The 18,391-nt window shown below is 40.3% G+C and overlaps 2 long non-coding RNA genes across 2 annotated transcripts in view; one reads left to right on the top strand and one right to left on the bottom strand.

The window, feature by feature from the left end:
* The window catches only part of LOC122531289, a 69,180-nt gene extending 60,660 nt beyond the window's left edge, over window positions 1–8,520 (bottom strand). The window contains exon 1 of the long non-coding RNA XR_006307245.1: window positions 7,759–8,520. This is a non-coding gene — a long non-coding RNA (uncharacterized LOC122531289). The remainder of the gene's footprint in view (window positions 1–7,758) is intronic.
* LOC122531290 lies at window positions 689–17,664 on the top strand. Its single transcript, XR_006307246.1, has 4 exons — window positions 689–820; window positions 2,265–2,266; window positions 8,722–8,728; window positions 17,632–17,664. It is a non-coding gene; the product is annotated as an uncharacterized LOC122531290 (long non-coding RNA).
* Window positions 17,665–18,391: the final 727 nt, after the last annotated feature.

Genomic DNA, 18,391 nt, shown 5'->3' on the forward strand with positions numbered 1-18,391 from the left:
CATTACGTAAGCCTGTGCAACAAATGCGTAACAAACGACTGGCGAGTTGCTCGAGAGATCATGCATCCAAAATTTGCCTCATTCTCTAGATCATTCCAGTCGTATTCTCGTTATTAAATAATTTTTCAAATCCCAGGTGCAATTGGTGCAATTTTTTTTCTTCCTAAATAGTTTTTTTATTCTATTTTTTCATTTATTTTCACTCTGTGTTCCAGCTCTCGCCTTTGCTTTAAATAATTTTTCGAGACAAAGGAATATATGTCGCACGCGTGCGAGTAATTTTTTCATACGCACGAGTGTGATTTGAATATCCTTTTAAAAGTCCGACAGACTTAATTATTAAACTTCTACATTTAAAATTTATCTTAATTCAACACCGAGGTCGCAATCATTTTTTTTCTATAAGATCTATAAAAAAAATATAACGTTGTTATCCCTAAGGCAATTTAATCTAATAATTATCGATTAAAAATCAAAGTATTTTCTTAAATTAAAGGTTATCTATTAATTAAAATTTATTAAATTCAATGATTCTCCCAGTTAAATGTTAAATTTAATTAACTTTATATTTAACTATAAAATTAAATTAATATAAAATTCTATAGGGTTTTATCGCCCCATAAAAAAATTTTAACATTTTTTTATAAAATTTTAAAGTCATAAAATAAATATGAGACAGTATATATATTTCATTAATCCTTTCATTCTAGATTTCATTTAAAAATCAATTGATTATGCTACCTTTGTACAGTCAGTTATACTGCAGCCATTTAATTTATTCGTCGGGCAGATTGACTTAAAATTATTTTCAATAAGACATGTTTCTGATAAACATTTTAGGTGAATATATTTCTTTTGCCTAATGTCTTATATTCATACTACCTTATGTTGAATTTCATGCTTGTCGGTACATTTTAGTATGTCAAGAGTTTGATGTCATTTCTTTCTTTAAATGCAATTTTAATAATTTTATGCTCTTTTTGTTAGTCGAATTTGAAAGTTTGTTTGCCTGTTGGCGCAAGATCGTAAAAATTCGAGAACCTTTCACAGAATAAACGTATCTACGTGGAGCGAATGTCGAAATAGTAAATTTCATGCCAAATTTTGCTTTCAGCGAAATTCTGCGTTTACAAACGTTCGTCTGCCTATTTTATTTTCGGTCTCGTCGGAATTTTTCAACACACGTACGTCTGTATTTTCATAAAAATTTTCTACCTCGTGTTTCACTATAATTCGTATGATCACATTAATGCGAAGGGAACATAGAACTTCTAAGAAAATGAAACGATAAGGAAAGCAAAAACATTCTTATCGAATTATTACTTGAGGATAATTATTAACAAATTTTTATCCATCAGTATATTACAGCCAACTTCTTTATTGAGTAAACAGAGGTAATAGAAAATGTATTGATAATTAAAGACCCGTTGCAAAGTCATTTCGATATCATTTGTCACCTATCTGCGCAATTGGCTTTGAAGTTAAACGATTTGACCTTGCTACTCTTAAACACCATTTCGTCTTCCATTCTTTGCAGTCTCCAATTATCCAAAAACAATGGAACTCGAACGTGTAACGTGTAATATGAATTTTCGCTCAAACTACGACAGCAAAACATTACATTTATTTCTCGAAAATTTAATATCTTTGACACATTTTCGCGACAGAACGTCATTTTGACAAAGAACACCTTAACCAAAAATGTTCGGAAAGGAAAATGAGGGAGGAAAACAAACTCAAACAAAATTAAACAAATGAAAATCTTGTTCGTCGTGAAATTAAAATTGTTGCAGAATTCTCTTGTTAGGCAATTCGAGATACAGAATCTGAAGCTTCCAGGATTCGTTCGAGACATCGTCGCGAAGATCAAAAACTGGAAGTTTCTATGAACGATGCGTAATTCACGCGCGGGGCGTAATTGGTCGAGGCGTTCGCATGGCCTTTGATATGCAAAAATCCGGCAGCGAGAATCGCAAAAGCGTGGCGACACAGAGAGAAAGAGAGAGAGAGAGAGAGAGAGAGAGAGAGAGAGAGAGAGAAAAGAAAAGAGAAAAATACTCGGCGGTGGAATTGAAATCACGGTTTTCGCGCGGCGACAACGAGCTTTCGGGGCAAGGGCTGCGTGCCCGCAAAAATTCAACGGCTGAATCGCGTAATTATCCCGAAGACGATTAACGACGACGTCGCGACGCTTCCCTTTTGTTCGCCGTCCGCCGACCCGAGCCGAGCCGCCAACTTTCTTCTCTGTTTTATTCGGCCGCCAGCGGTAATTAATTTGCCAGCGGTTATTAATTAATTTCGCCGCATTGCGCGCCCGCCACGATGATTTACGAGATCTCCAATTGATCTCCACCGCGAAATTTCTCTATTTGTTTGTCTGTTTGTTTGTTGGGGGTCTCGAAAGCTCCAAGGTAATTTTATAGCCTCGCGATTGTTCAATTCGAACGATCAAATGAAATTGACATTCTGAATCGCGTCGATTCACTTAATTGAATTGAAAGTTAAACCGTACTTTGAGAAGTTGTCGAATTCGGTGATTGTATGAGTACGAATCATTATTCTTTGACGCTCACATTATTCGTGTTTCCTTTTTTTTTTTTTTTTTTTTTTTTTTGTTGTTGCTACAGATATGCAGTCTCTCTATAGTTTCTCCGAATTTTAGTTACCATCTATAAATGTCACTCGTTTGGAAAATTCGAAATTCATATGTATACGTACGTACGTAGAGGAATCTGATCATTTTTATCGATCACTTCAGATTAATTTATACTAAAAATCGTAAGCTCAGAGACAATTCTTATCATTTTTTTCACAATACGATTCTATTTATGAGATAAATGTAAGTTTATTAATACCAGATAAATACACACACACGTTCATGTAACGTCACGTCGTATGAATTCACAAAAAAATACTTGAACAGATAATATAATATTCAACTCAATCTATATCGATCTTTAACGAAGCTGTCTCACACAAATTGCCGTCAGTATCGTGATTTCAATTGTTGCACAAATCGCATTCGCGCCGCAGATAAACACACACACACACACACACACACACACACATATATATATACGTATTCACTTGAATTTAATCGCATTTCACATTATCCTTTGCAACTGGCGTCGTGATCAGAGTGCTTGAAACGCGGCCGTGCTCCCGAAACGAGGCAAGCATTTAAATCCCCTATTTAAATGCTGCACGTGGACGTGTTAAATAATGCACCGTATCCCCGTCTTGATAACGTAATAACTCAGCGAGTAATAAACAGAAAATTACGGAAGTTAAATGGTCGCCATGGTTACTAATGCCTCGAGAAGAATTCTGCGTTTTCAACCAAGAAGGCTTCTGCCATTTCTTCGTTCTTACGTATCCGCCGTAAAAGAATAGAGAACGCCCCGCTATTGCCATGATTGAAAAGGCAAAAAGGAAATTAAAATGGCATTAAAAGTTTCTGCAAATCACTGCCATTTGCAAGTTTGCAACGTTGCTGGTCTTAAATGTGCGAACGAGCTGAAAGTGTGGACGAGAACTTTTTTGCAGTTTCATATTTCCGTGAAGATAATTAGAAAATTCTAGATCTTGGTAAAAGATTGTTTCCATCAAACTTGACATTTTTGGATATTTTTGCACCTTTGAATTTTTCACAGGCTACGTATCTTGCAATTAGTAGAAGTTCGTGATAGTTGGAAAGAACTGTTTGCTCAACATCTACAAAAAGTCAGAAATTGAGGACTTGCAACTTTCACAAATTATTTCAAAAATTTGTCCTCAAAATCTGTCCCCCTCTCGAAAACAATTTCGTGCCTTCGCGAGTCTCAAGCCTCGCCACCCATAACTTTCGTCTCAGTATCGTACAACGAGTAAACTCGCGATATTATACTATCGAAAGATCAAAGCCGCAAGAATCAAGGATTTGTAACATTCACAGTTCGTTAGATTCTTCAATTCAATTGCAAATCATATCAAAATTTGTACTCGAAAGCAATCTCGCGCCTTCGCGAGTCTCGAGCCTCACCGATAACTTTCGTCTCGATTTTTGATTTCCAATTTCGTTAAAACGCATGGCAGCGAAATTACCCAGCCATAAATCCCAGGGGATGAATAATCGACACTAACGGAGAGATCGCGACCGGCCTGTCCCTTTCACGAAACGCAATCAGACGAGACAGCGGAACACACGCGAGCCGTTTTGCAAACTTAATTGGCGGTCCTCGATCGCCGATCCACGCCGGTAGATTGCATTCTCCCGCCGAAAGATGCAAACGAGGATCGAACTTTCCTTTTTCGTTTCGCAACTGGCTCGCTCGCTGGCTGGTTCCACTCGATTCGGCTATCGATCCGGTCGATCGCGATACCGATTCCTCTCGATTCGAAATCGAACGTTCGCGAAATCGTACACGCGGCTCATTATATGTACGTATCATTCGACCCATTTGTATTACAAAGTGGAATAATCGCGTCTGCTTTGTGGGAATAATCTAATGGCGAAACGAAAATTTTGCATCCGTTACGTTTATTTATTCATTATTCATTTTGATTTAATTGAAATTTTGTATTTATCAATGCGAGGAGAGTTTTTAAGTTTAATTGCTGCTGGACAATTCATATTCTTGTGGAATAGAATAATATATTTAACAGAAGCAAACATTTTCTTAATAAGATTATTAAAAATTCCTCGTACAGACATGTAAATTTTATCGTTTCGTTTTGATGATGACACATTAGTCAATATTCATAGAAAATAATATAGTTGATCGAATGATGATTTGATAGACTATTTTATATAGATAGATGGTCAATCATATTCAGTTTCGAACATACTAACTCGTCGCGCAATTTGAATCATGATGCAAATGGATTTAGCGAGACTGCCTATTGGTAAACGAGAGCTGAAATCTGGACCAAGTTACGACAGCTGTCGTCGTGTAACACCGAATCTTTGTCGAATCGAATTCCTGCACCAAGTTTCGGAGCAAAGACAACCAAAGAACTTACTGTTCTCCGAATGAGAATAAAGACCGTGTATCCACTGTGGTCGCGCGGTATAATAAATGGCGGTCGAGGGATGAGATGGACGATAACGCAATTAGTGTTGAAAGCCGCTCGAATCGGCGTGATGGATGATTACGATGCCCAACCGCCGAGCATTGTGGTAGGTTCGTTTCAGACCTCGTTGCAAAATTCGTGGCTCGTTTCGTAAGACAGAAGGAGGGGGATCTATCGAGTATCCACATCTGTTTCGAAATCGTTTGTGTTTGGGACACGTACGTAGACGGAGGATTTGCTGCAGAATGGAATTTCGTTCTCTTTTTTTTTTCAGGTAAACGTTGCTTTTAATTCAGTAGCTCGATAATTAATTAATTTCTTATTTTCCTATCGATGAAAACATCTGCTAGCACCAACAAGTGATCGAGGAAAAGTAGAATTTTTTTATAAAATTCATTCAATGAGAAAATTCTGCCAGAGAGTTATGAGTATTTAATTCTACGAATCTTTCAGTATCGTAAAATTCACAAATGTTTAATTCCGTAAATACTGCGACGAATTATAAAATTCATATCCAGGAAATTATATCAGAATTGCAAATATTTAATTCTACGAGTCCCTCGCGATCATAAAACTCACAATCAGAGAATCATGTCAGACTTGCGAGTATTTAATTCTGCCATGAAATTCATAATCAAAAGGTCACGTAAAATTCATCGGATATTTAATTCTGCAGATCCTTTGATACCACAAAGTACCAGAGAATGATATCAGAATTAGAAGCATACAATTCAGTGGATTCTTTGGTGTCGTAAAATCTATAACCAGAAAATCACGTCGGAACTATAAGCGTGTAATTCAATGGATTCTTTAGTGTCATAAAGATTCATAATTAGAGAATCACGTCAGAATTACGGAATACCTAATTCTGTAGGAAATCCATCAATGTCATAAAAGAACCTTGTCGTTTCCACAAGCATTTTTATCACCACGTTTTCACCGAAATTATGTAATACTCTATGTACGAATTGCCCTTAATCAATCTCCACTCGAGTTCGAAACTCGAGATACAAGTAAGAGGAAAAGACGAGATAATACGAAGAAGAAGAAGAAGAAAAAAAGAGTGCATTCGGCTGTACACGTAATCGCGTCGCGTATACACACGTACGTATACATACGTACGTAGCCCTTTTTATCAATAAAGTTACGCGGCGCACGTCGATTTAAAGCCGCGCTGTTATGCCAGCATCGAGGAACGGTTTACTGTACGAACAATGTACATACGTACACAGCACACGATACAAATTACAGCTGTCAACCGGAGCCACTCGTGGAGCACAAATGACGAACCGATCTTCACGCCTACTCGATCGTAAGTCAATATTTACGAGCCGCTTAATGCGAAAAGGGCGAGATGCGTACAACGATGGAAAATTTCTCCCCCCGTTTGCTTTTCTTCCCCATGGAAGCCGAACGACCGCGTAAATAATTTTCGCCAAGCCTCCGTGACGGACATCTTGCATGCCAAACAACTGTTACGTCGAGTGTTTGTGTAGATCCTACTCTGACAACGAGAGTTCAACGATGGTACAATGTGGGAAATGGTTTGATTAATTCTGAGATGATAACTGTTGTATGTTTTTGGCTTTTCGTGCTTTGTGTTAACACAAAGTGACTTGGCGAGAGGCATGTTGTTACTTCTGTGCAAGGAATAAGGAATTCCTCGAAACGAAGAAGTATAATAGTAAACAAATAGTTGAACTCAACTCGAAAGTTTCTCTACTCTAGTACGTTCAAATCCTGATTTTCTCTTTTGACGAATAATTCGGGTTCTAATTCATTCATGGAATTCATTCGATTGTGTGAGGTGTGTGATTAGACGAGAGCATTCGTACGAAATCAATGATTACTCCGGCTACCTACGTAATCATTTTGTCGTAAAAATATACGAGCTATGAATACCTCAACTTCAGAACTAGAGAAATCTCACGTGTTAGAGAAATCTGGAACGATTGAATTGAACGACAAACGAGAAGAAAGAAGACCGAGTAACGTGGAGAAGACGAACCACGTTACAAAGAACAAAATATTCCTTCCGATACGCGGCAAATACGAAAGATCGACAACAGAACTGTGAGAGTCACCGCGTGTAACGAAAGGAACTTCCGCGAAATTTCTGTCCGCTCTAATCACGGCTTCGCTAGATTTTCATCGTGTAATTCTCGGTTCTGTTTGGCCTCGAAACCGGCCACTTCCGGTTTCACGCCGCGGGTTCAACCCCGACGCTTACGCAACGATCTCTTTCAACGTGTACTCGCGCGGGAGTAGCGTGCAACCCACGTCTTTAAAGAGGCGCACTCACTCGCCGCGTCTACGACTTTGATTATCATGAATCGACGAACCTTCGTTACGTGTCTTCGAAACTGAAGGAAGACACCACTGCGGAAGATTGAATCACCGATCGGGGAACCGATCGATCGCCCGAACGAACAACAACAAACACTTGCAAACTTGATACGTTGCGCATCGATTGTACATAAATTGTCGAAACGAACGAGACAATTAGACCTAAGGCAATTAGAAATTCCAATTTGAGACTCGTTCCCTTTGATTCCTCGCCCATGCCTACCTGTCGTGCTAGCTTCTTCGCCTAAATCAGCCAAATACACGTAAACGCACACACACACACACACACACACACACACACACACACACGCAGCGAGTATGTAGCGTGCACCGTGCACGTGCCCGCGTTCGGATACACACCTGCACGTGTTATTCCTGGACGACTAATCGAAGGAAGGAGCCCCCGTTCGCACCTGGGCCTCGCCGTGTGTATCTCTTGTATCTCTTGCTCGCGTGGCGTATCCTTTCTTTCCTTTCTTTCTTTTCTTTCCTTCTTTTTTCACTCGAGAGTCGCGAAAATCGCTCGTGGCCCCGATTGAACCGTGCACGGCCCGAGTACGATTCGATTCGGTTTGATCCTCGAACACTGCTCGAACACCCGCGTCGGACTTTTCCTCCTTTATATCCTTCCGTAGGATGTTACGTTGGCCCGTATGCGCGCGAGGTTGCGTGTGCCGGCGGATGGAGTGTGCACGGACACACTCGGTTGACAACGTTGTTGTTCGCGTGTGCGTGTCGAGAGGGTTGTTGTGTATGCTGCTGGGTCACCAGTGTATATATCTCTCCCTTTCTCTCTCTCTCTCTCTCTCTCTCTCTCTCTCTCTCTCTCTATCTCCCTCTATCTCTCTCTACTCCTACATATATATATATACACATAGACGTAAGTTTGTGTGTGTGTGTCTGTGTGTATGTGTGTGTGTGTGTGTGTGTGTATACGTATACAGGGTGTACGCGTGTGTGAACGACGACGTGCCGCCGCGAACCAGAGGGTCTGTCAGATGGGGACGCGCGTCGATTACGGGGCGAGAACGTGATACAACAAGCGAGAGGAACGGGTAACACACAGCTCGGTGTACCAGCGGAGACTGCCGGGACCCTCACGGTCTCGCCGAGTGCTGGCCGCTATAGTAGAAACGACATATAGCGTGCCTCGTAGCGTGTGTATACGTACGCCGCGCTGCTGGATTCTCAACGCGAATCAGCGCGTGGAGGGGTCGAACGGGACGGTCGGGGAAGCGCGACGTTTCTACGAGATGGGGAGGGATGTGGCGATGGCGTTGGAGGGGGAGGAGGGAGAATCGCCGAGATCCGTCGGAGGGGGAGGAAGAGCGTGACCGAGGTAGGGGCGGCGTGGAATGAGCGGAGGGGAAGGAGGAAGGCGCACGCTCTAGGCGCTATGACGTAACTCGAGTCATCCTGGATGTACGTGTCGTACGCTGGTGGGGAGACGGAGGGGAGGCAACGGTGGCACTGAGCGGCAGGAGTGGGGAATGTACATACTTTGGAGGGGAAAGAGTGCAAGGGCGCAGTGGTAGGGGAACAGTTAACGGAAGGAGGGGAGGATGGCGGTCATTAGTGCTACTGGGACACGGAAGCGAATCCTTCTCGCTACCTTCCCCTCGCCCCTCCGTACGGCCCGTTTCGCGACCCGGCACCAGTAACCACCCACTCTTTTCTGTTTTCCTCTCCCCCCCTCTCTCTCTCTCTCTCTTTTTCGGATCTCTCGCGCTCCCTGTACGTATTTTCCACGCTCGTTCCTCTCTTTCCCTCCGTTTCGCCTTGCTCCGTCGCTGCGTTCCGCTACCGCTCGTCTCTTCAGCCCCTCGCCAAGCGCGACGCCTCGCGCGTTCCGAGTATTATCTATATAATGCGAACGGCCCGGGGGTGCGCCTGCACTCTGCAGCTGCATACAACCCCCTTTTGCAGAGTCCAGTGCCAACTATGAAAGAGAGAGAGAGAGTATACATCCACGAGTACGGACACGATTAGGCCGCGTTCGCGACCTCGTCCTTGCCAGTCAGCCAAGATCGGGGCCGTTACATTGCCTTGCCTCGTTTCCGCTTGCCGCTCGCTCGCTCGTTTCTCCTACACTCGCTCTTTCTTTCAAACGACGCGCGGAATGAAACGACCCTGCGTCGACCCTTTCTACGGCTTAATCCGACCAGGACTTGGCTTGCTTCGCCGACCATCTCGGCAAATTACTCGACTTTATGCTTGACGAAAACCGTCACGAGTCAGTGATACACGACTATCGTAATTTTGTCTCTGACGAAGCAGACAAACGGCTCTAAGGCTTCTTACGTTCTTGAAAAAATTATGGCGCTGCTCCTTTTCGAATCCATTTTCACATTCTCAAAATCCGCGAATCCAACAATCGAATTTCTTCCTGAAACGAAACAATCACGCACCGTTGGATAAACTGCTCACCGTTGCCCGAACGTCGTTTTTCAATCATCGTCGCATCTTGGTTTGACGACAGAGCCGCTGAATCGGAGTGCAAGTCCGCTCTGACGTCGGTCGATCGATCAAACGAGCATAAAGCAACATTCTCTCTTTCTCTCCCCTATAGAGCAACGAAACTTCAACTTTGTCTGGGCAAAGGGAGGTAAACTTGCAGCGAAACCGCGACAAGCGGACAGTCCCACTTTCACCGGAATACGCTCGTCTAATTAACGCGCGTACCTAATTATAGAATGTCGGCGACAATCGGCGCGGCGCGGCGCGGCCTGTCGATAAACGGAAACCGGGAATCAACCTGATTCAGCGAACGACTGGGCGAATCACCTTGACGAGGGTGGACAAAGGCGTTCTCGACGAGGGTGACTGTCGAAACCTTGACCCAAAAACCGTCCGCGTCCCTCCGTCGTTTGGCTGGGCTTAATGGCTATTTCGTTGGGGAACTTTGCGTCTGGCCGAAAACAGCCAGAATCTCTCTCTCTCTCTCTCTTTCGTCGATCAACCGAGGAGAATCCAGTTATCGTCGTAACTGCTTCCGTCTCTATTACCAATTACGTTTTATGGCTCCCAGAACTTGGCCGTCTTCTAGCGGCATCTCCGCTGAGAACACTGTTTACCACGGCGTACCGAAGTTTTAGCAAGTTATTGGCAGAGTTTTAGAGCCTGCAATTTAAGCAGCCGACGCGACGGTGGAGTGTCGTGTACTTGGATATTTTTACGACTGACATTGGTCTCTTGATAGATATATTTGACTTCTTCTAATGTCCAACGTCAGTCAATGTATCACAGAGTGATTTGTGTAACTGTAACGAGTGAAACGTTGATAGCTGAAAGAAGGTGTTAAATGTAAAATGGAAAATTTGGCACGCTGCAGTTACTCGCGCAACATTTACGGGAACTTTTCATTCCTTCTTTTCCATTAACTTAGTAACAAGGCTCGATTATGGTATTTGAAACAAATTTAAAAAAAAAAAATATATATATATATCAGTTATGAAACTTTGTGTGCTTCATAGAAATCAGGAAAAAAATGTTTACACAGTCAGTTGCTCATTTAATGCTCACGTGCTTCGAATAACTATTCAAAATCGATGTCGATCTTTCGTTAAATGTACGTTTACAAGAAATATCGTTTATCACCTGTATAAGTTTACAAATCGGTCTCTCACAAAAACATATGTAACATGCACATAGAAATTCCTCTATGGTAACGTTTGAATATTTCTCGCGATACAATACACTCAATACAATATCGTATGAATATTGTATAGCTAGCCTCGAGCTACGGACACATAAAGATGTATCACACAGAGTAGTGAGGCTGTTCCACCAGACGATTCGAAAATATTTATTACAGAATTTCGTATGTATCGGTGGGAAATCAGCGGCGACCTTCGCGACCTGTTCCGCCTCCATTCTCCGCCACAGTCGCCACCTAAATCTAAATATCCCGGTACGAAACGAAACTGGCAGAAGGGAGGTGTGCATGCAACCCGGTTTCCCTGCCGGGTTCCTGTCAAATGTCAAAGTTCAGTACACCGGGTACTTGTGGCCTGATCGATATCGCCGGGGTGTTCCATTCGGCGGCAGCTAGCCGGCGGGAAGTTGCAAACGCGTGATTGTCTTCGTCGCGAGGACGGACGAAGCGGACGAAGCCACGGATTTGACCTTCGACGAGGAGGGAAGGGTTAGATCTTTCGCGGGATTTTCTCCGAGGCATCGCCGCCACGCCCAGGCGCGCGTAGGCCAGTCGAAAGGGTAAAGGGCGCGTGCAGCCTGGAATTCTAGCGACCACCGGCAGGAAATCAATTACCGGGGTGGCTTTAAATCCCACGACGACCGACTCTCCTATCGATCTTCCTCCCACGGAAGTATCCGCGGCCGCGTCTTGCATCCGCTTATGAAAGATCTCGTCGATCGTGCGTGTCGTCAGGCGTTGGATATTTCATTTTCGGGAGGAAATGCAGCTGCTCTAGAATTTTAGACTGATCGAATAATTATTAATTGTGTTGATTGAATAATTAAGCAGTTATTAAATTGAATTAATTGATAATTAAATTTTAATTTAGTATTATTTTCTAAATTAGTTCTAATATATGTGTTTCTTCCGTTTCAGGTAAGAAACAGGGTGGATTCGAGGGTTTTCACCAAACTAAAGTGAGTGAAAAATTATTGTCGTACACCCTCATACTTTCGTTCTTCCAGACAACTAAAGTTACTTCGCACTTGCTGCTCGAAGCAAGTATTATTATTTTTGCCAATGTATATACACCTATATCTACGTAATATATATATATATATATATTTGATATGGGGATTTAGCGTCGCATCGACTACGAGGTCTTTAGCGACGTGTTGAAATTGTCTCTTTATACCTGGTCTAGTAGTTGGATCTCCTTTAGGTAGTTGATAACGTTTTTTTGTTGTTTCTGGCAGGTTAGAGCGGTGTTTTGGTTTAATCCGCATTTACTTCTTATGTTTCGGTATTTTCTGTGTTCATGTAGCAGGTGCTTGGTGGTTTATCTAGATGCCGGTAGCAATTTAAAATAAGTGTTCCGTACAAAATAGTGGTGGTTCAAATTTCCTGGTTAGCTCGAACGTAATATTTTGTTCGCGAGAGAACACGTCGAATCCACCTCGCCGTTGACTACTTTCTCATTGCAAGAATATTTAATCACTCGTCCTTAATCATTTCATCCTCTCTTACAGAGAGGAACGAATCTCTTCCTTGCAAACGTACATTATTCCAAAGATATTCTCTCGCCGATAAGTTCCCCATCCCAAGATTGAACACAGTTTGTCAACGAGGTGCGACAAATTCTTGAATGGCGTTCTCTGGCGAACTGATTCTAAAAAGAATCGACGCACGCGCTGACCTTCACGTTGAATCGTCTTGCGAGATGCAACGACGCGATACATCTTGCCGTATCTCGCGTAGCGTAACGCTCGTGCGCGACACTTGCGTGACATCGCGGTGTGCATGTTCGCGAACACGCGGCGAGATCGTCGCCGATGGAACGTGCAATTTAATTGAAACATCACGCTCCTTTCGTATGCATACGATCAACGTGCGTGCCGCTCGCGAGCTATCCGCGCGAATAACGGAACGACTCGGAACGGCGCGGTTAACGCGCGTGAAAATCCACGGTGTTCCTTGTGTGTGCGGCTGATTGTTGATTGTATGCTAAGCAGCGCGCGCGATGGCCGCGTGATTTGCTAGACTGTCGGTTGACGCGATGGAAAAAGCTTGTCGGTTTAGAACGCGCGGCGCGGATGTGCGCGTGTAGCACCTGCCGCGGGTATCGAGCAATTTCACAGGGCGATCATTCGGGCCATTCTTTTGTCACGGGTGATTGATTCGAATAGGAATTCAACGAGCGATTGTAGCTATCAGAGTTTCTGGTTGTTAATAACATTACCGATTCGGTTTTCAAGCGAGCGACGAAAATTTTCAAATGCTTTTCCGATTCGACAGAGTGACGAGTAATATCGCATTACGACATAAAGATTGCGAGTGATTTGATTAGTTCATTTAATTTAGTTCATCACTTTCGTTGCTATTGAAATTGTTGCGCGTCCTTCAAATGTTTTTATTTATTTCTATTTATTTTAATTAATACGTTTTATTATTGTTAATATTCAATAATACTAATTATTTTAAACGTACGAAATTCAAATTACTTTACAGATCAATCGCGCAAAAACGATGCGCAAATCGGCCTGTTTTCATCTTTTAAATATTTCACACACTTGTCCACTTGGGTCGAGTGTTTAAACTGATGCGTGAATATGTTACATTAAGAATTGTTAAATTTCTGTTCACTTTCATGAACTTTCAAACTTCTCCCGAGCTTTTCAGTATAATTTCGAAATAAAAGTGAAGCGTGGGTTGCTCGATATAATGCGGTACAATATTATTAGAATTCATTATTTTGTTATAAACAGTGTATGGACTCTAACTTTTTAATGTCAAATCATCTTAAAAACCACGGCACCTTTTAGCTTCTGATTTTTCATTTTTAGATCATGAATTTTTTTAAAAGAAGAATTTCTGATTTTTCATATAATTTGAAGTCTATCAAAACGAAAAGAAGTGATTAACTGTGTGAATGAGTAAACAAGGGTTTAACTTTTTTTTCAGGCTTTAACTTATTTTTCGCGAACGTGTGCGCGAAATATTTATTCGCAAACGATACCTTTGCTTCTCTCGATTGTATTTGATTGCATTTAATGCAGGAGCAATATTTATTCGAATTAATTTGTATTTAATTTGTATTATTCGACGGTTATTCATAATAAATAATTCCCTGCCAATCTCGCTAAATACACGGCAGAACTTAATATCGATTCTCAGCTACGAAGTTGCAAACAACCTGAATAAATCAATAGCAATAAATTTGAAGTCGTATGCTTCCTTTCTAGACTGTCTCGTTTGTTATTATCAATTAAATAGAGATGTTCAAGCTACACTTATTTCAAAATTGAGAAAATGAAATACTACCTAGTAGATACAACGAGGTATAAATTGCGTTTACATTGTATTTAGCAATTTAAAATGTTTCAACAATTGAACAATTTATTTTAGCCGTGACGAATATTGAGTATTAAAAATAAAACGTATAACGTGTAGGACTCTGTATACTGAGAATCGTGGAATAAGTGGTTAAGGATGGTGATGGTCAGACACTTCCGCGCAGTGATATACACGATGATTTTCTTAAAATTTCTTTCATATTCAGAGGAATTTTTTTCGTCCCTTTTTAAATCTCAAAGGTAAAAAAATGAAATTATAAATAAAATTATAATATTGAAACTATAATAAAATACAGAATGAAATATAGTATCTTTATTAATCTATAAGAAACAAAATTTTTTATTGTAATAAAATCACTCTGTGTAATTACAATTACGAGTGAAAATTATTCTGAAGAATTACACTTATAATAATTAAAGCTAAAAATTATAGAAAGAAAATACCGTCAGACTTAATCTTCGTTTGCTATCTTCACAAATATTTAAATACTGAATTATTATAATACAATATGATCCCTTAGAGTGTCTTCCGAGGGAAGAATTCCTAGAAAAAAGAAGCCAATAATTTATCAACATTGTTATTGTTAAATTTTCTTCAGTTTTGTTCGTAAAAATTTGAAAATGCCCAAATATCTACAGTCTCGCCTAATCCCTGTGACAGTGTGCAAATCAAGCTGGATTCGAACGAGTCCAGGTTAATTTCCTCTCGGTAAACTTGATCGATTAACGCGGTGTGGAACGCGTGTACCGTGAATTCCTGTCGTGCAATTATTCGCGTCTAAAGCGCGACCTTGCGCGAACGTCGTCTTTCGCCGCCTTCCCGTTAACCTATATTCCTTTCCACGGATTTCGTCGAAAGGGGAGTTCAATTTGCTCGCGGGATCAGCGAAAAAAGAAGAGAAAATTCAGCTTTGCACTCTTGGCGATGGCGGGGGGCTTGCCATTTCCAACGAGGTGTCGTAGTTTCCGGTAACTGGTAATTCAGAGAAGTTTCAAGATGGAAACTTCGTAGCGTGTATCGAGTAATAAATTTCAATGAATTTCAGGGAGATTTTAGTTTGGTAGGATTTATTGTTAGCGAGCTTCGTCGCGTTGCTTCTCGGTGCTTTCGTTGTTGCATTTTTTCGCGCCTCGTTGGGAATGATGCATAAGATATTGAATATTGAAATATTGATCGATAAAGATAATTTAGAGATTAAGATTTAGATAATCAAGGGTCCAAGAAATTTCGTAGCACGTTGAGTAATTTAACAAATTTCGGCAGAAATTAGTGAGCTTCAGGCCGCGTTAGTTCTCACGCTTCGCTAATTATGATTTATTATTTTAATTATGATTTATTATTATTTTAATCGACATAAACGTAAAGGTTCGTGTTTCGTGAAAATTTTGACGTGTAAAATTGAAGTGTGAGATTATTTTGTCTACGGATTTAGAAACTTTTTATCGATGAAAGTTCACTCGAAGAACACAGTTAAAGTCAAAGAGAATGAAATGAGAAACTATTAACAAATTTATATTAACTGACTGACATGTACAAAGAGAAACATTTATATACATAATATATTATATACATTGTCCACAAATTTAATTCGTCATTTAACATTTCAATTGGTAATGATCGATACGAATATCGACAGACAAAGATTTTGTAAGACTAACAAGAGTAAAATAAAATATTATTATAATTGTAGTTGGAGAAGAGAGACGGTGGGTTTTGCTCCATTAAGATAGCATGTAGTTTAGTATAGTATAGTATAGTTATATAAATTCTGGGAATTAGACTGAGAGAAATTGGGTTTCATTCTCGTTACGTTTCAATGCTGTCTCGAATGATCGTAATTCTCTTTGAAAATCCGTGTGCACGCAGGTTCGTAGAATTAGAAAATCAAGGTGAGAAGATATAATATTTAATTTACTTATATGTTAACTCTCCATTGATATTGATAGTAAATCTTCTACAACAGTTTAGGTCAAAGTATCTTATAAATTTTATTTTATTTAAAATACCGCAGAGCCTTCTAAAATTAAAGAACCTTCGCAATCAAGTGAAATCAATTCAATTTCAAAATCCAAATTATCACACTTATGTGTGATCTCATAAAACCAATTAGGGTTTAATCTTTCTGGTTGCATATGAATGTCAAAAATTTTTACGCCAAAATTTTTAACAATGCCGATACGAAAGTAACAATTATCTAAAAATTATCTGTCCAAAAAAATATTATCATTCCTCTACGTAATCAATCTCTTTTCTCACTTTTATTGAATTCTTTCCCACTCTTCGATACCAAACACCATTTCCATACATCTTTTCTGCTCCTTTCCTCTCTCAGAGAGTCGTCCATCTTCTTCGAAAGAGGTTCGTTTCATTATCTGAAAACCTAGACGCTCGAGATCGAATAATCAAAAGCTGTTCATCCCCTTCTACGAAACGATCTCCTTTGCGAGGCGCGTCGCGACCAGGCGAAATTGGCGTGTGCACCGGTGGAGACAGCAACACACGGGCCACGATGCCAGCAGGAAGGTATAAACTGGCACTCGAGATCCTCCGGATGCTTCCGGAGCCAGGCAAGCATCGCTGGCCGCTCGATTTCCTGACCCCTTGTGTTTCGCCCCGGCAGTTTAGGATCGAGCCGCGTACTCCTTTACGGGGCCGCGATAAGCGCGCCGAGTTTCGAAACTCGTTGCCGTCATGGCGACGAGTGCACATTCGAGGGCAATCGTATTGGCGTTCGACGACGCGGCTCGTTTCCAACTTCCAACCCCTTGCTCACCTCCTCGTCACCGAAATCGATGAAATTCGTTCGCGATTATGCGGGCCCAGTTTTCCCTCTCTTTCTCACCAGATGGAAAATATATTTACGTAATATGCTAACTTTCGACCGTTTCTCCGCGTTTGTTCGCCGTACGTTTTCGAAGATGACTATTCATCGTTCATCATATTTCTTTTTATACTGTCTTGTTTGTTATTGTCAATTAAACAGAGGTGTTTAAGCTACACTTATTTCAAAATTGAAAAAATGAAATATCTACCTAGTAGATACAACGTGATGATATAAATTTCAGTTTACAATTGTATTTAGTAGTTGAAAATATTTCAATAATTGAACAATTTTTATCCGTGATGAATATTGAGTATTAAAAATAAAAGGTATAACGTGTAGGACTTTCGAGCAAGAGTGTATGTACACTCTGTATATACTGAGAATCGTGGAATAAGTGGTTAAGGATTGTGATAGTTAGACACTTCTGAGTAGTAGCCACATATACACGATGATTTTCTTAAAATTTCTTTCATATCCAGAGGAATTTTCTTCGTCAATTTTCTTCCCTTTTTAAATTTCAAAAATGAAAAAATGAAATTGTAAATAAAATTATAATATTGAAACTATATATAAAATATAGAATGGAACGTAGTACAGTTACTCCCTAACTTTCGACCGTTTCTCCGCTTTTGTCCGTCGCACGTTCGAAGATGAATATTCATCGTTCATCATATTTCATTTTAGACTGTCTTGTTTGTTATTGTCAATTAAACAGAGGTGTTTAAGCTACACTTATTTCAAAATTGAAAAAATGAAATATCTACCTAGTAGATACAACGTGATGATATAAATTTCAGTTTACAATTGTATTTAGTAGTTGAAAATATTTCAACAATTGAACAATTTTTATCCGTGATGAATATTGAGTATTAAAAATAAAAGGTATAACGTGTAGGACTTTCGAGCAAGAGTGTATGTACACTCTGTATATACTGAGAATCGTGGAATAAGTGGTTAAGGATTGTGATAGTTAGACACTTCTGAGTAGTAGCCACATATACACGATGATTTTCTTAAAATTTCTTTCATATCCAGAGGAATTTTCTTCGTCAATTTTCTTCCCTTTTTAAATTTCAAAAATGAAAAAATGAAATTGTAAATAAAATTATAATATTGAAACTATATATAAAATATAGAATGGAATGTAGTACAGTTACTCCCTAACTTTCGACCGTTTC

This window comes from Frieseomelitta varia, unplaced genomic scaffold (genome assembly GCF_011392965.1).
Source record: "Frieseomelitta varia isolate USP_RPSP 00005682 unplaced genomic scaffold, Fvar_1.2 scaffold_383, whole genome shotgun sequence".
Taxonomy (NCBI): domain Eukaryota; kingdom Metazoa; phylum Arthropoda; class Insecta; order Hymenoptera; family Apidae; genus Frieseomelitta; species Frieseomelitta varia.